The sequence below is a fragment of the Loxodonta africana genome, chromosome 13 (genome assembly GCF_030014295.1).
Source record: "Loxodonta africana isolate mLoxAfr1 chromosome 13, mLoxAfr1.hap2, whole genome shotgun sequence".
Lineage (NCBI taxonomy): Eukaryota > Metazoa > Chordata > Mammalia > Proboscidea > Elephantidae > Loxodonta > Loxodonta africana.
Genome location: NC_087354.1, coordinates 43,648,250 through 43,667,027, shown reverse-complemented (window position 1 = coordinate 43,667,027; position 18,778 = coordinate 43,648,250). Strand labels below are relative to the sequence as shown.

General features: G+C 38.2%; 1 protein-coding gene across 15 annotated transcripts in view; it reads right to left on the bottom strand.

Annotated features, from left to right (window-relative positions):
• MYO9A (myosin IXA) overlaps nucleotides 1-18,778 on the bottom strand; it is a 247,598-nt gene that overhangs the window by 212,730 nt on the left and 16,090 nt on the right. The window contains exon 1 of one of the 15 annotated variants that reach the window (XM_023552879.2): nucleotides 7,915-8,278. The exons of the other annotated variants lie outside the window; for them this stretch is intronic. The gene's annotated coding sequence lies outside the window, so the exon portion shown is untranslated. Of the gene's footprint in view, nucleotides 1-7,914; nucleotides 8,279-18,778 lie in introns of those variants that run through there. 15 annotated transcript variants of the gene reach the window in all.

Genomic DNA, 18,778 nt, shown 5'->3' with positions numbered 1-18,778 from the left:
TCTTTATAAATGTTGATAAATACAGTTAAACTTTATTAACTAACAAATAATATCCCTTGTATAATTATACAATATTAATCCACTCTGTTTCCAGTGAACATTTATATTGTTTTCAATATTACACTGCAATTCTCATATGTATTTCTGTATGCACTTTTGCTAGGAGATCTCTGGGCTTTGTACCCAGGAGTGGGAGTGGGTTTTAGGTATCTTCAAACTTTACCAGATGTCCTGGATTGAATTATGTCCCCAAAAAATATCTGTTAACATGGCTAGGCCATGATTCTCAGTATTATGTAATTGCCTACCATTTTGTCACCTGTTGTGATATTCCTATGTGTTGTAAATCCTACCTGTATGTTGTTAATGAGACAGGATTAGAGGCAGTTATGTTAATGAGGCAGGACTCAATCACGAGATTAGGTTTTGCGTTATATCAAACTCTTCTGAGAAAAAAGAGAGAGAAGGGAACAGAGAGACATGAAGACCTTATACCATCAAAAAACAAGAGCCAGGAGAATAGCGTGTACTTTGCAACAGGGTCCCTGCACTGAGAAGCTCCACAATCGGAGAAGATTAACGACAAGGACTTTCCTCCAGAGTCGACAGAGACACAAAGCCTTCCCCTGGAGCTGGCACCCTGACTCTGGACTTCTAGCCTCCTAGACTGTCAGAGAATAAATTTCTCTTTGTTAAAGCCATGCACTTGCGGTACTTCTGTTAACAGCAGCACCAGCTAACTACAATACCAGACACTGACAAAATGCTGTCCAAAGTGGCTGTACTAATTTACTACTTCACAACTCATGTAGAAGTGTTCATATTTCTCTCCTTCCTTCCCAAAAGTTAGTATTGCCAGAGTGGCATTGGTGGTACCATGGTGAGCATCGCTGCATTCCAAAAGTTAGTGTTGTCAGGCTTGAGTTTCTACCAATTAGTAAGTATGACAAGCTATCTTATTTTAATTTGTGCTCCTCTGATTACTAGTGAGAATGAGCAACTCTTAAATCCACTCATTTGCCATTTGGGCAATGTTACTTCAGTCATTTTCTTTTCTCTTTTTTTAATGAGTTCTCTTTTCTTTAGTAATTTGACTGAGATTTTCATAGGTCCTGAATATTAATCAGTTTTCAGCTAAATGTATGGCAAATATCTCCTACCAATCAGTGGCTTATATATCTATTTTGTTTACATTATCTTTTCCATACAGAAGTTTTTATTTTTAATAAAGTCAGATTTATCAATCCTTTTCTTTACAGTCTATGCTTTATTTTTTTAATAACATGAACAATCACTGCAGTTAACTCTTACTGAGTGCTTACTCGCCATTTTTCTAAGCACTTCATATAGATTATTTCATTTAATCCTCACAATTCCATTGTGAGGGTTGTTTTATCATCATCACCCTCATTTAAAAATGAGGAAACAAACACAGAAAGATTATATAACTTACCCAAATCTGCTAAAGCTGAAATCTGAAACAGACAGCCTGGCTCTAAAGCCCACATATTATCATCTCCTGGTATGCATTTTAATAGGGTCACTATGAGTCCAAATCAACCCAACAGCAATGGGTTTCGTTTGGTTTATTCATAGATTTTAAAAATCTTTCCTTGAGGACATAGTTATTTACCCTATATTTCTTCTAAAAGGCTTAAATTTTCCTTACGTCATTCCACACAGAATTTATTTTCTTGATAAGCTGTGAGGTAAAACCAAAACCAAACCTGTTGCCACCAAATCAATTCTGACTTATGGCTACCCAGTATGTTACACAGTAGAACTGCTCCACAGGGTCTTCTTGGCTATGATCTTTGTGGAAGAAGATCGCCAGCCCTTCCTTCTGCAGTACCACTGGGTGGCTTCAAACCACTAACCTTTAGGTTATAACCTTCAGGGCTCTTATAGAAGCCCTGGTGGTTCAGTGTTTAAGAGGTTGACTGCTAAGAAAAAGGTCTGTGGTTCGAATCCAACAGCCACTCTGCATGTTAATATTTACAGCCTTGGGAACCCCTATGGGTAAATCTTCACAGTAAATCTGTAAATAATTATAGCCTTGGAAATCCCTACGGGTCGCTATCAGTCAGAATACACTAGAGGCAATGGGTTTTGAAGGAGTCCCGGTAACACATTTAAACTCTCGGCTGCTAACGGCAAGGTCGGCGGTTAGAACCCACCAGCCGCTCCACAGAAGGGAGATGTGGCAGTCTGGTTCCATAAAGATTTACAGCCTTGTAAACCCTGTGGGGCAGTTCTACTCTATCCAATAGGGTCACTATGAGTCAGAATCAACTTGACAGCAATGGGTTTTTTGAGTTTTTAGGGCTCTTAATTTTTTTCACCTCAATTCACATTAGCAATTAAACCAGGACCCCACTGATTCACAATATCACCTTTGTCATGTAGCAAATTTCTATATATCAATCTCTTCCGGGCTCTGTATTCTGTTCCACTCACTGGTCTTGTCCATACCTGATCCTTTCTTAATCACTACAGCTCTGTAAGTTGTGGCATCTGAAGAGTATGCCCCTCAATTTGTTCTTTTCATGACCAGTGACACATATGGTTGTCCATCAACATTTTCTGTCTCTCAGCTTCATTAGGAAGCTGCTTTTCCACTGACAGTGAATGCTGCCACAAGGCGGGGGCCCTTATGGTTTGAAACCAAATAAACTGTCATGTGACACAAATTACTGTTTCTACAAGGTGATGTATAAGGTTTGCGCATTTTTAGTAGGAAAAACAGAAATTTTGAAAAATTTGAGGGGATATATATATCCACGTACTCAGTGGGATTCTGAGGAGTAGAATTAGTGGGGCGATGTATGTCCCTCTCTAAGGGTAGGCTTGTGGGAGAGCAAGAAAAAAAATCCATACTACCTACCAAAAATTCAACAACACGCAATGATTCAGCATGCTTCCATTAATGAAAATACATGGTATCACCAAAACTCGAAGCAAAAAATAATTTGGTCTTAAAAGGGTTAATGTTACTTTGGCTATTTACCATAAGAATTTGAACTACCATTAACATTTTTTTTTTTTTGGCATTTTGATTGACACTGCACTGAGTTTATAGATTAATTTGGGAAAGAACTGACATTTTGCTGCCTTTTCCATTCAATAGTACCATTTTTTTTTAATTACAGTAATTATATTTTCCATTTCTAATGTTTCTGTTATTTTTATATCCACCTGATCTTCTTTTGTCTATTTAGATTTCATAACTGTTTTAATTTAAGGGCTGTGAATCTCTACCTTATCTCTTTGAAAATCCTATGTACTTTAGTATTTTATGTTATCCAGGATGAACTGCTTTTTTGATTGTTGATTTAATTGCATATCTTTCCTAATATTAGATAGCTTCATTTGTTTGAGAATCTTCCTTTACAGGTACATTTTTTGATGGAAGTTCTTTTTGTTATTCATAAAAACATTTACTGAGAATCTACTATTTACTGCCTTTTTCTAACACTATAATATAATCACACCCTAAAATTTTATAATTTTTAATATTAAATAATTGGTCACTGTTCAAATTTCCCCAGTTATCTCTCAAATATTTTTCTTAGAGTTGGTTTATTTAAATCAAGAGATTCTTCTTGGCAACAACAGTGAGGATATACCCTGAGACAGCAGGTTCCTGAGAGCACTGGTGGTTCAGTGGTAGGATTCGCACCCTCTATGCAGGAGACCTGAATTCGATTCCCAGACAATGCAGTGGCCTCTGGCAGCAGACGGCAGCAAAGCTACTCCTTACAGCCAGACAGGCTGGGCACTGCACTACTCCAAGAGATGCACTGCATAATCACAATCTGATTCCCGAAGTTGTATAATATGGTAGTCCTAGAACTAAACTCAGAAACATCTCTCTCAAGAGTGAAGCCCTAGCCTGGCCCATGGTTTCCAACAATGAGCCCATTTCCAACTGCCCCTCCCTGTTACCTCAAAGAAGCGAAAACCTTGGCTGCCTTTGCAGGTTCCCAGCTATAGTCCCATTTACTGCTTTGTGTTCTACCCCCTTTCTGAGTCATGGAAATGCTTATTCTTTTTTTGAGCTTCATTTATGTCCCTTTGGTTTTCTGTTTTTGTTATTTTATCAATCACTGCTTTGTGTTTGGAAAAAGAGGTTGCCTCAAAATATCAACTCACTGTTATGAACTGAATTATGTCCCCAAAAAATATGTGTTGTAAATCCTAACCCCTATGCCTGTTGTTATAATCTCATTTGGGAATGGGCTGTCTTTGTTCTGTTAATAAGGCAGGATTAGTATAAGGTGTGTCTTGAAGATATCTCTTTTGAGATATAAGAGATTAAACAAGCAAGAGAGAAGCAGAAATGGGGAAAGACAGATGCCAAGACACATCTCCGAGGAACCAAGAAGCAAAAGCTGAAGAGACAAGGACCTTCCTCCAGAGCTGACAGAGAGAGAAAGCTTTCCCCTACAGCTGGTGCCCTGAATTTGGACTTCTAGTCTCCTAAACTGAGAAAATATGTTTGTTAAAGCCACCCACTTGTGGTATTTGTTATAGCAGCACTAGATAGATAATTAAGACACCAACCCGTCTTGATGGCAAGACAATCCTTGCTAAACTGTTTGAAAAGTACATCTGTAATTCCCAAGCATGAGTGTTCATCAGAATCACCTGGGGAACTTTTTAAAAATATACATTCCCAGGCCATACAGTGGTTCTTGGAGTCCCTGGGTGGTACAAATTATTATGTTCTCACTGCTAACCGAAAGGTTGGCAGTTCAAGTCCACCAAGAGGTGCCTTGGAAGAAAGGCCTGGCAATCTACTTCCCAAAATCAGCCACTAAAAACCCTATGGAGCAGTTCTACCCTGACACACATGGAGTCACCATGAGTTAGAGTCAACTGGACAGCAACTGGTTTGGTTTTATAGTGGTTCCGCGGTGGGATAACCCAGGCAATTTTATTGTTGTTGGATTACCAAAGAACAGTATTCAGGAATCACTGGCCTATATTCCCATTCTCCACTCCTTTACCACTCCCCCCACACAGCACGGTGCTGACAATGCTCTTTGAAGAAGCCACCAGTTACCAGAGATGCCAAAGCCAAAGGCCTCTTCTTAATCCTCATCTTAACACACTACACTGTAACATTTGACTACAATACCCATCTTCTCCTTCTTGAAACTCTGCCCTCACCTGACAATTATTCTTCTTATAGTCTTCCTAATGTACTTACTCTTCCTTTGACTCACTCTCACAGCTCCTTTTCTGCTATCTCACTTTAAAGACTCAGTTATTCTCCACGGTTCTGGTCCCAACCTACATGCTCTTTTATCTGGATTTTTATTCAGTCCTTTATCTGTAACTCATTCATTCACCTATTATCTATGGATGCTTTTGCATTACAACAGCAAAATTAAGTAGTTGTGACAGGGACCATTTGGCTCACAAAGTCAAAAATTTTTACTACGTGGCCCTTTGCCGAGTATTAACTTACCAAATTAAGAAATAAGGGGGAAAAAAAATCCATTGCCATCGAGCCAATTCTGAGTTGTAGCAACCCTATAGAACAGAGTAGAACTGCCCCATATGGTTTCCAAGGAGCACCTGGTGGTCTCAAACTGCCAACCTTTTGGTTAGCAGCCAAGCTCTTAACCACTACACCACCAGGGTTTCCAACTTATGAAACAGCAGAGTGAAAAAAAATGGAATGATAAAATCAATCAATTCAAAAGAAGGCAAGAAAGGAGTGAAAAAATTAGAACAAATAGAAAGCAGATAGTAGTTTTAAAACTAAATGTATCAGTAATTGCATTAACGTACTCCAGTTAAAAGACAAAGATTCTCAGATCAGAATTTTTAAATCTAACTCTACGTAGTTTTTAATAGATGCAAATCTAGAACATGAGCATATAGAATCTGAAAATAAAAAGAAAAAATGGGAGACGGCATACCATGTAAATACTAGCCAAACAGATACCAAAATAAGATTAAGCAAAATAGAAAAAGAGAGTTAAATATTTCAGGTTCTTTCTAGCTGTCACACACTATCATTCTAGGTTAAGGCCTGAGAAAAAGGTCTCAGAGTATCACTGGTAATCTTGCAGAGAAGTGGGAATTAGAAAAAGACTCTAAGAAGCTAAGAATTAAGTGACAGAGTGGCAAACAAATACCTAGCAGGTGTTGGTCAAAACTGCCATAAAGAAAAGAAGGAAAAAGAGTGTGAGAGAAATGTTTTTTAGGGGCTTGGGAGCATACCTATACAATCATGAACAGGATCAAGCAGAGATGCAGAAACTGAAAGATAAAGAAAAAGTAGGTCTAACTAACGAACCAAGGTTCTTGAGTAAGCAACATTAAATGAGATTTAGGTCAAAGTTGGATAGCTTCATCTCAGATAGTTAAGACAAAAATGCTATCTCTTCTTCTGAAAAAATTAAAGAAAAAAAAAAGAGAATGGGGGGAGCAAGATTTTGAGGAAAGATGTGACAAGAGTACAGGTCAGCTGACCTTCATCACCAGACGGGACATAAAAGAGCAAGTTTCACCTAAAGTACATCAATGCAAGTAAAAGCCAAACTGGGTGCTGAGACAAAAAACATTTCGTAGCATTTCAGTTAAAGAAAAGGTGATAGGAGAAAGGAGTTATCATATGACACACTGTAGCACAGGTACATAGACAGCTATTGTTTTCGCCTGCCCAGTATGTAATGTACCCTCTTCTGGTAGAAGTATTGTGTTTTCCTTTGAAGAACCACTTCTTCCCCTTCGTCATCTGATACAGTTTGAGTGGAATAAGCTCATCCCCCAGATTTTTTGTCTTTTTTTGGGGGGCCTATATTGGCTGTGACCCAGGCCCAGCCAATCAGTTTATTAAAATACCCCTAGCCACAGTGGCTGTTCAATAGATTCTATTCTATACTGGAACTTTTGGGGCAACTACTGGGAAAGAAGAGTTCTTCCTCCCCATCCCCCCACTAAGACACCTAAGGTAGAAAGATGTAAACCTACAACTGCTGGCAGCCATCTTTCCTGAATGCACAGAAAAAACCCACCTACCCACTGCCGTCGAGTCGATTCCGACTCATATGAAACCCTGGTGGCGTAGTGGTTAAGTGCTACGGCTGTTAACCAAGAGGTCAGCAGTTCAAATTCGCCAGGCACTCCTTGGAAACTCTATGGGACAGTTCTACCCTGTCCTATAGGGTCGCTATGAGCATAGAAGAAGCCTCTTTGCAATTAAATGAAGTGAAACTAATGCACACAGCCTCATCAACACTGTTTGAGCCAATGAATCCAGTCAAGCCTCAAGTAAGCTCAACCACTGAGCTTCCCTATTAAGTATGCCAAACAACTCCCTTTTATTCCTTGAGCCAGTTTGAGTTGGGCATCTGCTCTCCATTAAAAAAACCGCACTATAATAAGTAGCATTTCAGAGGAATGCCCTTTGGGGACATAGGTATTCCTCTTTAAACAAATTCCTCATATCTAAAAATCTCACCATGTAAACACAGGAAGCAAAAGCCTTGCTACTTCCTATCCAAACTTGGGGAAGGTCAAATAGATTCAAAAAAGGCTATCTAAATTTCATATTTAATATCCAAATTGGAGAATTAAACAGATTTGGATAGTGAGGGATACCTGTATGCCAACTAGGCAGAAAATATGGCAAGGGATGCACAATATGATGACAAAAGGAAAAAAGGTGAAATGTAAAACTATACATAAAGGTACACACATATTAAAAAATGGACAAAAACATTAGGTTTTTGGGAAATCTTCAAAATTTGCTTTTATACTTTCACCAAAAATAAGTTTGACATACATTTCTTGATTTGAGTTGAACAGCAATTCTGAGACAGGTAACAAATGACTTTTCAAATCAGAAAATTAAGACTTAAAGCATAAAAAAGGACCCAAAAGCCTATGAGAACTTACTTTATGATATAAAGATGGCATTTCAAATCAGCAGGGAAAAAAGAAATATATTCAATAGGTAATGTGGGGATAACTGCCTGATAACAAAATAAAACAAAACAATGCATGTAAAGAATTAGGTATATTTAACATTCTCTTTGTCCCCTATCCCAATGTAGTTACTTCAAAAGCATACGCTGACAAGGGGAACCAATGTGGTGAGACAATTGCTGTGGTCAGTCGGGTGTGGTCCAGAATAGGCCAGCTTCTGGTGTTATTCACCGGGTTGAGTTAGAAGGGACTAATTATAGAGGAAAACTGTGGTGAAAAAAGAAAACACAATTAGAAAATATGGTTTCCTTTAAATTAGACGTTCAATTAAAACGATTCAAATAAAGATTTTAGTTCTGTGTCTGAAATAATGCTAATAAAATTTAATTTTCTAAAAAAATTTTGTTAATGTTGCTTCTGCTTCTCTATCAACTTCTCAAGGTTATTTTCCAAGAAAAAAAAAAAAAACTCTAGTCTCTTACTTGCTTTACCATAGGGATCTATTGATGAATGTTAATCACCAGGATTATATATTATCAATCAGAAAGAGGAATGGAAGGACAGAATCAGGGAAATGTCTAAAAAAATTTTTAAATCTAACATCACTGCTGAAAAAAAAGCTCAAAGCAAAGGCCTCACTGGTACATATAAAAAGAAAACCACCGTACTATCAAGGCAAGGTTCATTTTTTTAGAAAACATTACTGATTTACCTACAGATGTAAATTTTATGGGGAGAGAACCTTCAAACATTTTGAACTTCTTTTAAATAAATAACTACAGGAAAGTGGTGTTCCAGAACTAATACTCATATTTCTTCATCCTATAGTATTTACAGGAGTCCTGGTGGTGCAGTGGTTAAGAGCTCAGCTGCCAACCAAAAGGTCAGCAATTTGATTCTACCACTCGCTCCTTGAAAACCCTATGGGACATTCTATGCTGTCCTATAGGGTCACTATGACAAACCATTCTACAAACAAATGAAGTTATTACCATACTAATGTACAATCACATACATAAACATACGTGGAACTTATTTCAACATGTAAACATTTGGATTTTTAAACTTTGCAAACCCATGTGTTTTGTGGCAATTTATTTTCAAAAGCCCCCAAACAATCTTGTATTGTGGCAGAAGCAGACTAGGTGGCCTACAAACCCATCGCCTCCTCTGCATGAGCACAGAGTTAGACTGTATTTCCCAGCCTTCCTTGAAGTTACACGTGGCCATGTGAACATGCCCTACATCACTGTTCAGTGCACAGATGTGAGTGAGATACATCTGCTCCAGGCTTTAATAAAAGCCCCAAGAGTGGCTCTCTTTTCTGGTCTGCTGGGAAATCAAGAGGATCCAGCGAAAGGTTCTGAGGCCCTAAGGATAAGAGAGCCATAAGCTGGAAGGAGCCTGGTTTCCAACCGACCACAAGGAACAGAGAGCCCACCATCACCCTACCCCCACTTACACGGGACTGTGATGTAAAGGAGATATCAACTTTTACTGTGTAGAACGACTGATACTCAGTGATTATTTAGAAGTTAGCCTACCCTGACTAATGCACTACTATAAATTTTTTCCAAACCCTCCCCTTTCTAAATCCTGTCAGGGAATTCCTCCTATAGTCAATTTAACAGAAATAGGTCTAACTTCAAAACATATCCTGAATCTAACCATTTTTTATCATCCCCATCTCTACCACCTAGTTCAAGCCCACTATCATTCTGTCACCTGAATTAGTGAAAAAGTGTGGTATCCATGTTTCTATCATTGTTCCCCTACAGTCTATTTTCCACACAGCAGGCAGAGTCATCCTTTTTACCTGTTCAAAACTTTTCAATGGCTTTCCATACCACAATTAAACAAAACTGAAACCTCTTGCTGTGGCCTAGAAGGCCCTACGTGATCTGATCCCCTCCAACCTCGTATTTCCCTCACTGCACTGTAACTGGTTTTTTTTCCGTTTTTAAGCGTTTTCCTGCTTCAGGCCTTTTACACTTCCTGTTCCCTCCGCCTGGAGGTCTCTGCTCAAATGCCAACTCTTCAGAGAGGCTTTTCCTCACTACCTTAGAAAAATAACCACCCCCATGGCTCTATCCCTTTTATCCTAATTTATTTTTAATCAGAGAACTTAAAGCACTACCTAAAATTACATTATTATTTATTTTTGTTTATTGGCGAGCTTCTTCACCAAAAAGTTAGGGTCACTGTCTTTTTCTCATCGGCTTCCATAGCTCAAAAATATATTTGTTGAAAGAATAAACGAATTCACATACGTATTAATAAATGTATTTTAGCAATCATTTTTATTGCTAAAGGTTATCTTTTTTTTTAACTTCATGATAGCTGTTACTCCCTTTTCGTACTGACTTTTTCATCTATTTTCACGTATAAGGTATACATGTCATTTTATTTGACTTCCTGTAAGAGCTATTTTCAACAAAAATTTGACTTAAAAATAAGGAGCAACTTTAAAAAAGAGCAATAAATCAACATCCTCTCCTAAAAGGTAATCAATGTTGCTGACTCAGCAAACATGCCTAAAAATACAGATGGAAGAGGAAAGTTTAGAAATGTAGGTGAACTGCTGGCCACTCTACGCAGCTTTTTTTTTTTTTTTTTTTTTTGGAGGCAAACATTTCCTTCAGTTTTATTATTGATACACAATAAATTGACTTTTTTTTAATGTTTTTTTTATTTTTAATAATTTTTAATGTGCTTTAAGTGAAAGTTTACAAATCAAGTCAGTCTCTCACACAAAAACCCATATACACCTTGCTACACACTCCCAATTACTCTCCCCTTAAAGGGACAGTTTGCTCTCTCTCTCCACTCTCTCTTTTCGTGTCCATTTCGCCCCCTCCACCCTCTCACCTCCCCTCCAGGAAGGAGATGCCAACATAGTCTCAAGTGTTCACTTGATCCAAGATGCTCACTCCTTACCAGCAATCCTCTTCAGCCCATTGTCCAGTCCAATCCATGTCTGAAGAGTTGGCTTCAGGAATGGTTCCTATCCTGGGCCAACAGAAGGTCTGGGGGCCATGACCACAGGGGTCCTACCAGTCTCAGACCATTAAGTCTGGTCATATGAGAATTTGGGGCCTGCATCCCACTGCTCTCCTGCTCCCTCAGGGGTTCTCTGTTGTGTTCCCTGTCAGGGCAGTCATCGGTTGTAGCCGCACACCATGTAGTTCTGGTCTCAGATGATGTAGTCTCTGGTTCATGTGGCCCTTTCTGTCCCTTGGGCTCGTAATCGCCTTGTGTCCTTAGCGTTCTTCATTATCCCTTAATCCAGGTGTGTTGAGACCAACTGATGCATCTTAGATTGCTGCTTGCTAGCATTTAAGACCCCAGACGCCACTCTTCAAAGTGGGATGCAGAATGTTTTCTTAATGGATTTGATTATGCCAACTCACTTAGATGTCCCCTGAAACCATGGTCCCCAGACCCCTGCCCCTGCTCTGCTGCCCTTCAAAGCATTCAGTTTATTCAGGAAACTTCTTTGCTTTTGATTTAGTCCAATTGTGCTGACCTCCCCAAATTGTGTGCTGTCTTTCCCTTCACCTAAAGTAGTTCTTACCTACTATCTAATTAGTGAATGCCCCTCCCCCGCCCGCCCTTCCTCCCCGTTTCTCATAACCACAAAAGAATGTTTCCTTCTCAGTTTAAACTATTTCTCAAGTTCTTATAATATTGGTCTTATACAATATTTGTCCTTTTGCAACTGACCAATTTCACTCAGCATAATGCCTTCCAGGTTCCTCCATGTTATGAAATGTTTCACAGATTCCTCACTGTTCTTTGTCGATGCATAATATTCCATTGTGTGGATATACCATAATTTATTTATCCATTCATCCGTTGATGGGCACCTTGGCTGCTTCCATGTTTTTGCTATTGTCAACAGTGCTGCAATAAACATGGGTGTGCACGTATCTGTTCATGTAAAGACTCTTATTTCTCTAGGATATATTCCAAGGAGTAGGATTGCTGGATCGTATGGTAGTTCTATTTCTAGCTTTTTAAGGAAGCGCCAAATTGATTTCCAAAGTGGTGGTATCGTTTAACATTCCCACCAGCCGTGTAGAAGTGTTCCAATCTCTCCATAGCCTCTCCACCATTTATTCTTTTGTGCTTTTTGGATTAATGCCAACCTTGTTGGAGTGAGATGGAATCTCATTGTAGTTTTGATCTGCATTTCTCTAATGGCTAACGATGATGAACATTTCCTCATATACCTGAATGTCTTCTTTAGTGAAGTGTCTATTCATATCTTTTGTCCATTTTTTAATTGGGTTATTTCTCTTTTTGCCGTTCAGTTTTTGCAGTTCATGTAGATTTTAGAAATCAGGTGCTGATCAGAAATGTCATAGCTAAAAACTTTTTCCCAGTCTGTAGGTAGTCTTTTTACTCTTTTGGTGAAGTCTTTGGATGAGCAGAGATGCTTGATTTTTAGGAGGTCCCAGTTACCTAGTTTTTCTTCTACATTCTTTATAATGTTTTGTATACTGTTTATGCCATGTATCAGGACTCCTAACATTGTCCTTATTTTTTTTCCCATGATCTTTATCGTTTTAGATTTTACATTTAGGTCTTTGATCCATTTTGAGTTAGTTTTTGTGTATGGAGTGAGGTATGGGTCTTGTTTCCTTTTTTTGCAGATGGATATCCAGTTATGCCAGCACCATTTGTTAAAAAGACTGTCTTTCCCCATTTAATTGTTTTGGGGCCTTTGTCAAATATCAACTGCTCATATGTGGGTAGATTTATGTCTGGATTCTCAATTCTGTTCCATTGGTCCATTATCTGTTATTGTACCAGTACCAGGCTGTTTTGACTACTGTGGCGGTATAAAAAAAAAAAAAAAAAAAAACTGCAGCAGTATAAAAAAAAAAATTTTTTTTTTTTTTTATGCAGCAGTATAACAGGTTCTAAAATCAGGTAAAGTAAGGCCTCCCACTTTGTTCTTCTTTTTCAGTAATGCTTAATTATCCAAGGCCTCTTTCCCTTCTATATGAAGTTGGTGATTTGTTTCTCCATCTCATTAAAGAATGTCATTGGGATTTAGATCAAAATTGCATTAAATGTACAGAGCGCTTTTGGTAAAATAGACATTTTTATAATGTTAAGTCTTCCTATCCATGAGCAAGGTATGCTCTTCCACTTATGTAAGTCTCTTTTGGTTTCTTGCAGAAGTGTACTGTAGTTTTCTTTGTATAAGTCTTTTACATCTCTGGTAAGATTTATTCCTAAGTATCTTATCTTTTGGGGGGCCTACTGTAAATGGCATTGATTTGGTGATTTCCTCTTCGATGTTCTTTTTGTTGGTGTAGAGGAATCCAACCGATCTTTGTATGTTTATCTTGTATCCCGATACTCTGCTGAACTCTTATATTAGTTTCAGTAGTTTTCTGGAGGATTCCTTAGGGTTTTCTGTGTATAAGATCATGTCATCTGCAAATAGAGATACTTTTACTTCTTCCTTGCCAATCTGGATGCTCTTTATTTCTTTATCTAGCCTAATTGCTCTGGCTAGGACTTCCAGCACCATGTTGAATAAGAGCGGTGATAAAGGGCATCCTTGTCTGGTTCCCGATCTCTCTATGCAGCTATTTTTAAGAAAACTGCTAAATGATGGAGTTGCCAAAACTCTATTAGGGAGTAAGAAATTTTTTTTTAATGAAATTCTTTAAAATGAAGAATGGATAAGCTGTAATATATTTATTATTCATATAATATTACTCATTAATTTAAAAAAATTACTTATATTGCAACAGCAAAAACACTATATTAAGCAAAAGAAGCCAGATACAAAAGAGCACATAGGTATGATCCAAGAACAGACAAAATTAACGTACAATAGCAGAAGCCAAAAAGTGTAGGGGAGGGGATGAAAAGCGGGATTGACTGGCATGAGAACAGATTTTCTAGGGTTGATGGAAATGTTCTGTGTCTTATTCTTGGTAGTGGTTACACCAAAAAATTTTAAAAAACCAATGCCATCGAGTCGACACCGACTCATAGCAACCCTAAAAGACAGAGCAGAACTGCCCCATAGGGTTTCCAAGGAGCAGGTGGTGGATTTGAACTGCAGACCTTCTGGTCAGCAGCTGAGCTCTTAACCACTGTGCCACCAGGGCTCCAGTGGTTACACAAGTGAAAACTCAAACTGAACACTTAAGATCTGTGCATTTAATTCTTATGTTAATTTTAAAAAAGCAAAACAAAACCCATTGCCACTGAGTTGATTCCAACTCAATGCGATATATGACAGAGAACTGCCTTATAGGGTTTCCAAGGCTGTAAATCCTTATGGAAGTGGACTGCCACATCTTTCTCCCACAGACCAGCTAGTGGGTGCAAACTGCCGACCTTTCAGTTAACACCATAAAGCTAACAAAAGATATGCAAGGCACCAAATCAGCTGTTGTGGAATCAGTTCCAACTCATGGCTGCCCTATGTGTGTCAGAGTAGAACTGTGATTCGTAGGGTTTTCAATGGCTGATTTTTCAGAAGTAGACTGCCAGACCTTTCTTCCAAGGCAACTCTCAGTGGACTTGAATAGTCAACCTTTCTGTTAGTAACCAAGCACATTAACCATGTGCACCCTGAGGCCTCAAAAAGACCTAAATACATGAAGGAATATACTATGTTCATTGACTGGTACATTCAACATCATTCATTAAGTAGTCAATTCTCCTCCAAACTGATCTACAGATTCGATACAATTTCAAAGAAAATCCCAGCCAGGTGAACTGACAAGCTGATTCTCAAATATTTATGGGAAATCTAATGGATCTGAAATAGTCAAAACGATTTTAAAGTAGAACAAAGTTGGAGGACTTACACTACCAAATCTCAACGATTATATAAAGCTACAGGAAATATAGTACAGTACTGGCACAAAGGGAGACATAGAGAACACCATTCTCACAATCGTTGCTATGCTTGAGCCCATCGTTGTAACCATTGCATAAATCCATCTCATTGAGTCTTCCTCTCTTTCACTGACCCTCTACTTTACCAAGCATCATGTCCTTCTCCAAGGACTGGTCCCTCCTGGTACTACTGGTACCAGGAGAAAAATAAAATACAAGGAGTAGAGTTACCCTAGATGACACACAAGCTCATAACCAAGAAATAAGTGCTATTGTTTTGTTATTTTCAGGTCGTCTGTGAAGCAGTAATAGCTGACTAAGACAATAACATTAGTTATCTGAGAAATGAAAATAAAAATCACAATGAGATACTACCAAACATCCACCAAAATGGCTAAAATTAAAAGAATTCGCAATACCAAGCATTGCTGGTGGGGGTATGATTGGTACAACTACTCTAGAAAACTGCTTAGCGGCATACATACATCCTAAGAAAGAAAAAAAAAATTTTTTTTTCCATCCTATGATTCAGCAAATTCACACCTGGATATATATACCCTACAGAACTGAGTGCTTATTATGTCCACTAAAAGATACATACAAGAATGTTCACTGCAGCTTCATTCATAACAGCAAAAAAAAATTTTTTGAATAATCAAAATGTCCATCAACAATAAAATGGATAAACTGTGGTATATTGATAAGCGAAATCCAACATAAAAAATAAAAATAAAACTGCTGATATATACAACATGAAACTCATAGACATAATGCTAAGTGAAAAAGTCAGGTAAAAAAAGTAGATTGACTTATTCCATTTATATGAAGCTCAAAAACACACAGAATAAATCTATAGTGTTAAGAACTATGTATATGGGATCGGACTGACAACACCAACTTGAAAGATTAGATAGGAACCTTACGGAGCAGTGAACATATGTTAATGGGGGAAGAACAAATCAGAAAAGGAGGGTGAGAATGGCTGTACAACTTGAAGAATGTAATCAGTGTCACCAAATGGTACACGTAGAAACTGTTGAATTGGTGTATATTTTGCTATGTATATTTTCAACGACAATGAATTAAATGAAATTAAAAAAAAACAAACAAACAAACTCTAGCAACCCTCTCTAAGTTCCAGAAATTCACCCCCCTCCTTGCCCCTTAATGCCTAACTTTGGTAGGGGGAGCATCGGTACCTGTTTTGGGTTTTCCTTAACCCTACCCACAACATTGTAGTCCCTTCATAAAACTCTCCCCAATACCCATTTACTTGTATCATCTGCTTCCTGATAAACCTGTTTGATACACGCTCCAAAATCAGACTATAATAGTAACAGTAAAACACCTAAAATAACTAAATAAATAAATCTACGGTGATGACGGTCTCTTTTTAGAAGAATGGTTTCTTTTAGGAGAGAGGAAGATATGGAGGCAGGGCATCACTGAAGTAGTATAAACATCTACTACTTACCCAAAAAAAAGCCAAACCCACTACCATCGAGTCAATTACGGCTCATAGCAACCCTATAGGGCAAAGCAGAACTGCCCCATATGGTTCCCAAGGAGTGCCTGGTGGATCCGAACTGCCAACCTTTCGGTTAGCAGCTGTAGCTCTTAACCACTACGTCACCAAGGTTTCTATACTACTTACACTAAGTAGTAAACACGGAAGCAAAGAAAAAAAAAAGGCCCTTTTATCTTATTTTATTTATATATTCATAAAATTTTATGCCTTCAGTTTCTTTCAGGATATCCTTCATTTGAGCACCTCTTCTTCTGACTTTCAATAAGAATTAGAGGAGAAGCTCATCTACGGGTCGATCCGCTTATGATGAGACAGATATATTCAATAAATTAACACCAAATCCTGAGACTTGGCATCACTTTCCACATTCCTAAGCTTGTACAACAAGAATACAACATTTACTTGGAAGCATGGCCTGGTTACATCTTTCACTCTACTACTTTGTCTATGGGACACATGGGTTCCATAATGTGACATCTTTAAGTATTTAGAGATTTTTCAGATGTGCGTACTCTTGAACAATTTCACAGGTTATTTGTGAAGTAAATGGATTTGAATTCTCAATTTCAATGATTCTGAGGGATTTTCAGAGTCATGTGAGCAGTAGATACTTTGAACAACAAACTACATCTTCTTGTCCACATACCCCTTATTCTTGGCCCCTCCTACATTTCTGATCTGTCCTGCTTTTTCTTTTTTTAACAAAACATAATATTCTTTTTATTAACTGTTGTTGCTCAATTCCTTTATTCCAGATAATCCAACCAATGTTCCAAAACTCCTCAACAATGAAGGACAAAATTTACCAAGGAAAACAAATGAACAAAGTAATTAAAATAGCCCTAAGTTCTATTAAGAAAAATTAAACAGAATGATATACTAAGGAAGGAGTTAGCCAACTTATCTGTAAAGGGCCGACAGTAAGTATTTTAGGCTTTGTAGGCCACATAAGGTCTCTGTTGCATATTCTTTGGGGGTTTTTTCTGTTTGTTTGGTTGCTTGGTTGGTTTTTCTTAATATTAAACCTTTTTAAAATGTAAAAACCATTCTTAGCCCTCAGACAGTACAAAAACAGGCCACCTGCCAGATTTGGCCTGTGAGCAGTAGTTTGCCAATCATTATACTAGAGGGATTAGATATGCTATTTTAGTTATCAGTGGCACTCAGTGAAGCCTCTCCAGGTGGTGAGGGGCCTACATGACATGAAGAAGCTGGTAATACTAAGATATGGGAGAAATGCTCCAGGCTGAAAGAAACAGGCAGTACAAAATGTCTAAATCAGGAAAAAAACAGTGACATTTTTGAAAGGAGGCTAGTGGCTCACGTAAAGCATTCAAGGAGGAAAATGGTGAGAGATGAAGTAATGAATGAGTAGGGGTCAGACTGTATAATATCTTACGGTCTGGGATTTTATTCTAAATGTGATAAAAGGCCTCTGGGGTTTTGTTTTGTTTTGTTTTCCTTTTTTAAACAAGGAATGACATAACCTGAAAAGATCACTCTAATTACTTCAAAGAGCACAGATTAACGAGGGACGAAAAAGTAGGAACAGGTAGACCAGTTAGGAGGTTGCTGCAGCAATCAGGGCAAAAGATAATAGTGGTTGGATAGGGCAGAAGCAGTGCAGATGGGAAGAAACTGATGATTTGGGTATGTGTTATGGACCCACCAACGGATTTAGACATGGGAACAAACACAATACCTAGGTTTGTTTGACTGAGAGCAACCAGGTAGACACTGGTTCTATTTACTAAAATGGGACGGCTGGGAGAGGAACAGGTTTATATATGTTCATCTGTTGGTTTTGTTTTGCTGTCGTTTGAGAGAGAGAAGGGAATACAGGCTTCATATGCCTCTGGCCATATTAAGTCTAAAGTGCCTATCAGACATACAAGTGGAAATATCATGTAAGCAACTACATATACAAGTCTGGAAAACAAATGAGAGGAAAGGATTACAGAAAATGCACATCTGGTAATCATCAGCATATGGATGGCATTTAAAGCAATCAAAATAGATGAACTCACGAAGAGACTACAGATAGAGAAAAGGAACTATGACCAAGCTCTGGAGGTTGCCAATGTTTAGTGTCGCAGCAGAAACAGAAGAGTCAAAAAAGGAGCAGCCAATAGCTTACAAACGAGTAGTGATAATAATAATGCTGGTGATGGTTGTAGTAGTAGTAGTCTTAATGGCTAACCCTCAGAGTACTTATTACGCACCAACCTATTCAACTGAGTCATTAAATCTTAGAACAACTTTGCAGAGGTAGGCACTATTATCACCATTTTCAAACGAAGAAACTAAAGAACAGAGGATAATAACCTGGTGGCATAGGGGTTAAGTGCTACGGCTGCTAACCAAAGGGTCGGCAGTTCGAATCCACCAGGTGCTCCTTGGAAACTCTATGGGCAGTTCTACTCTGTCCTATAG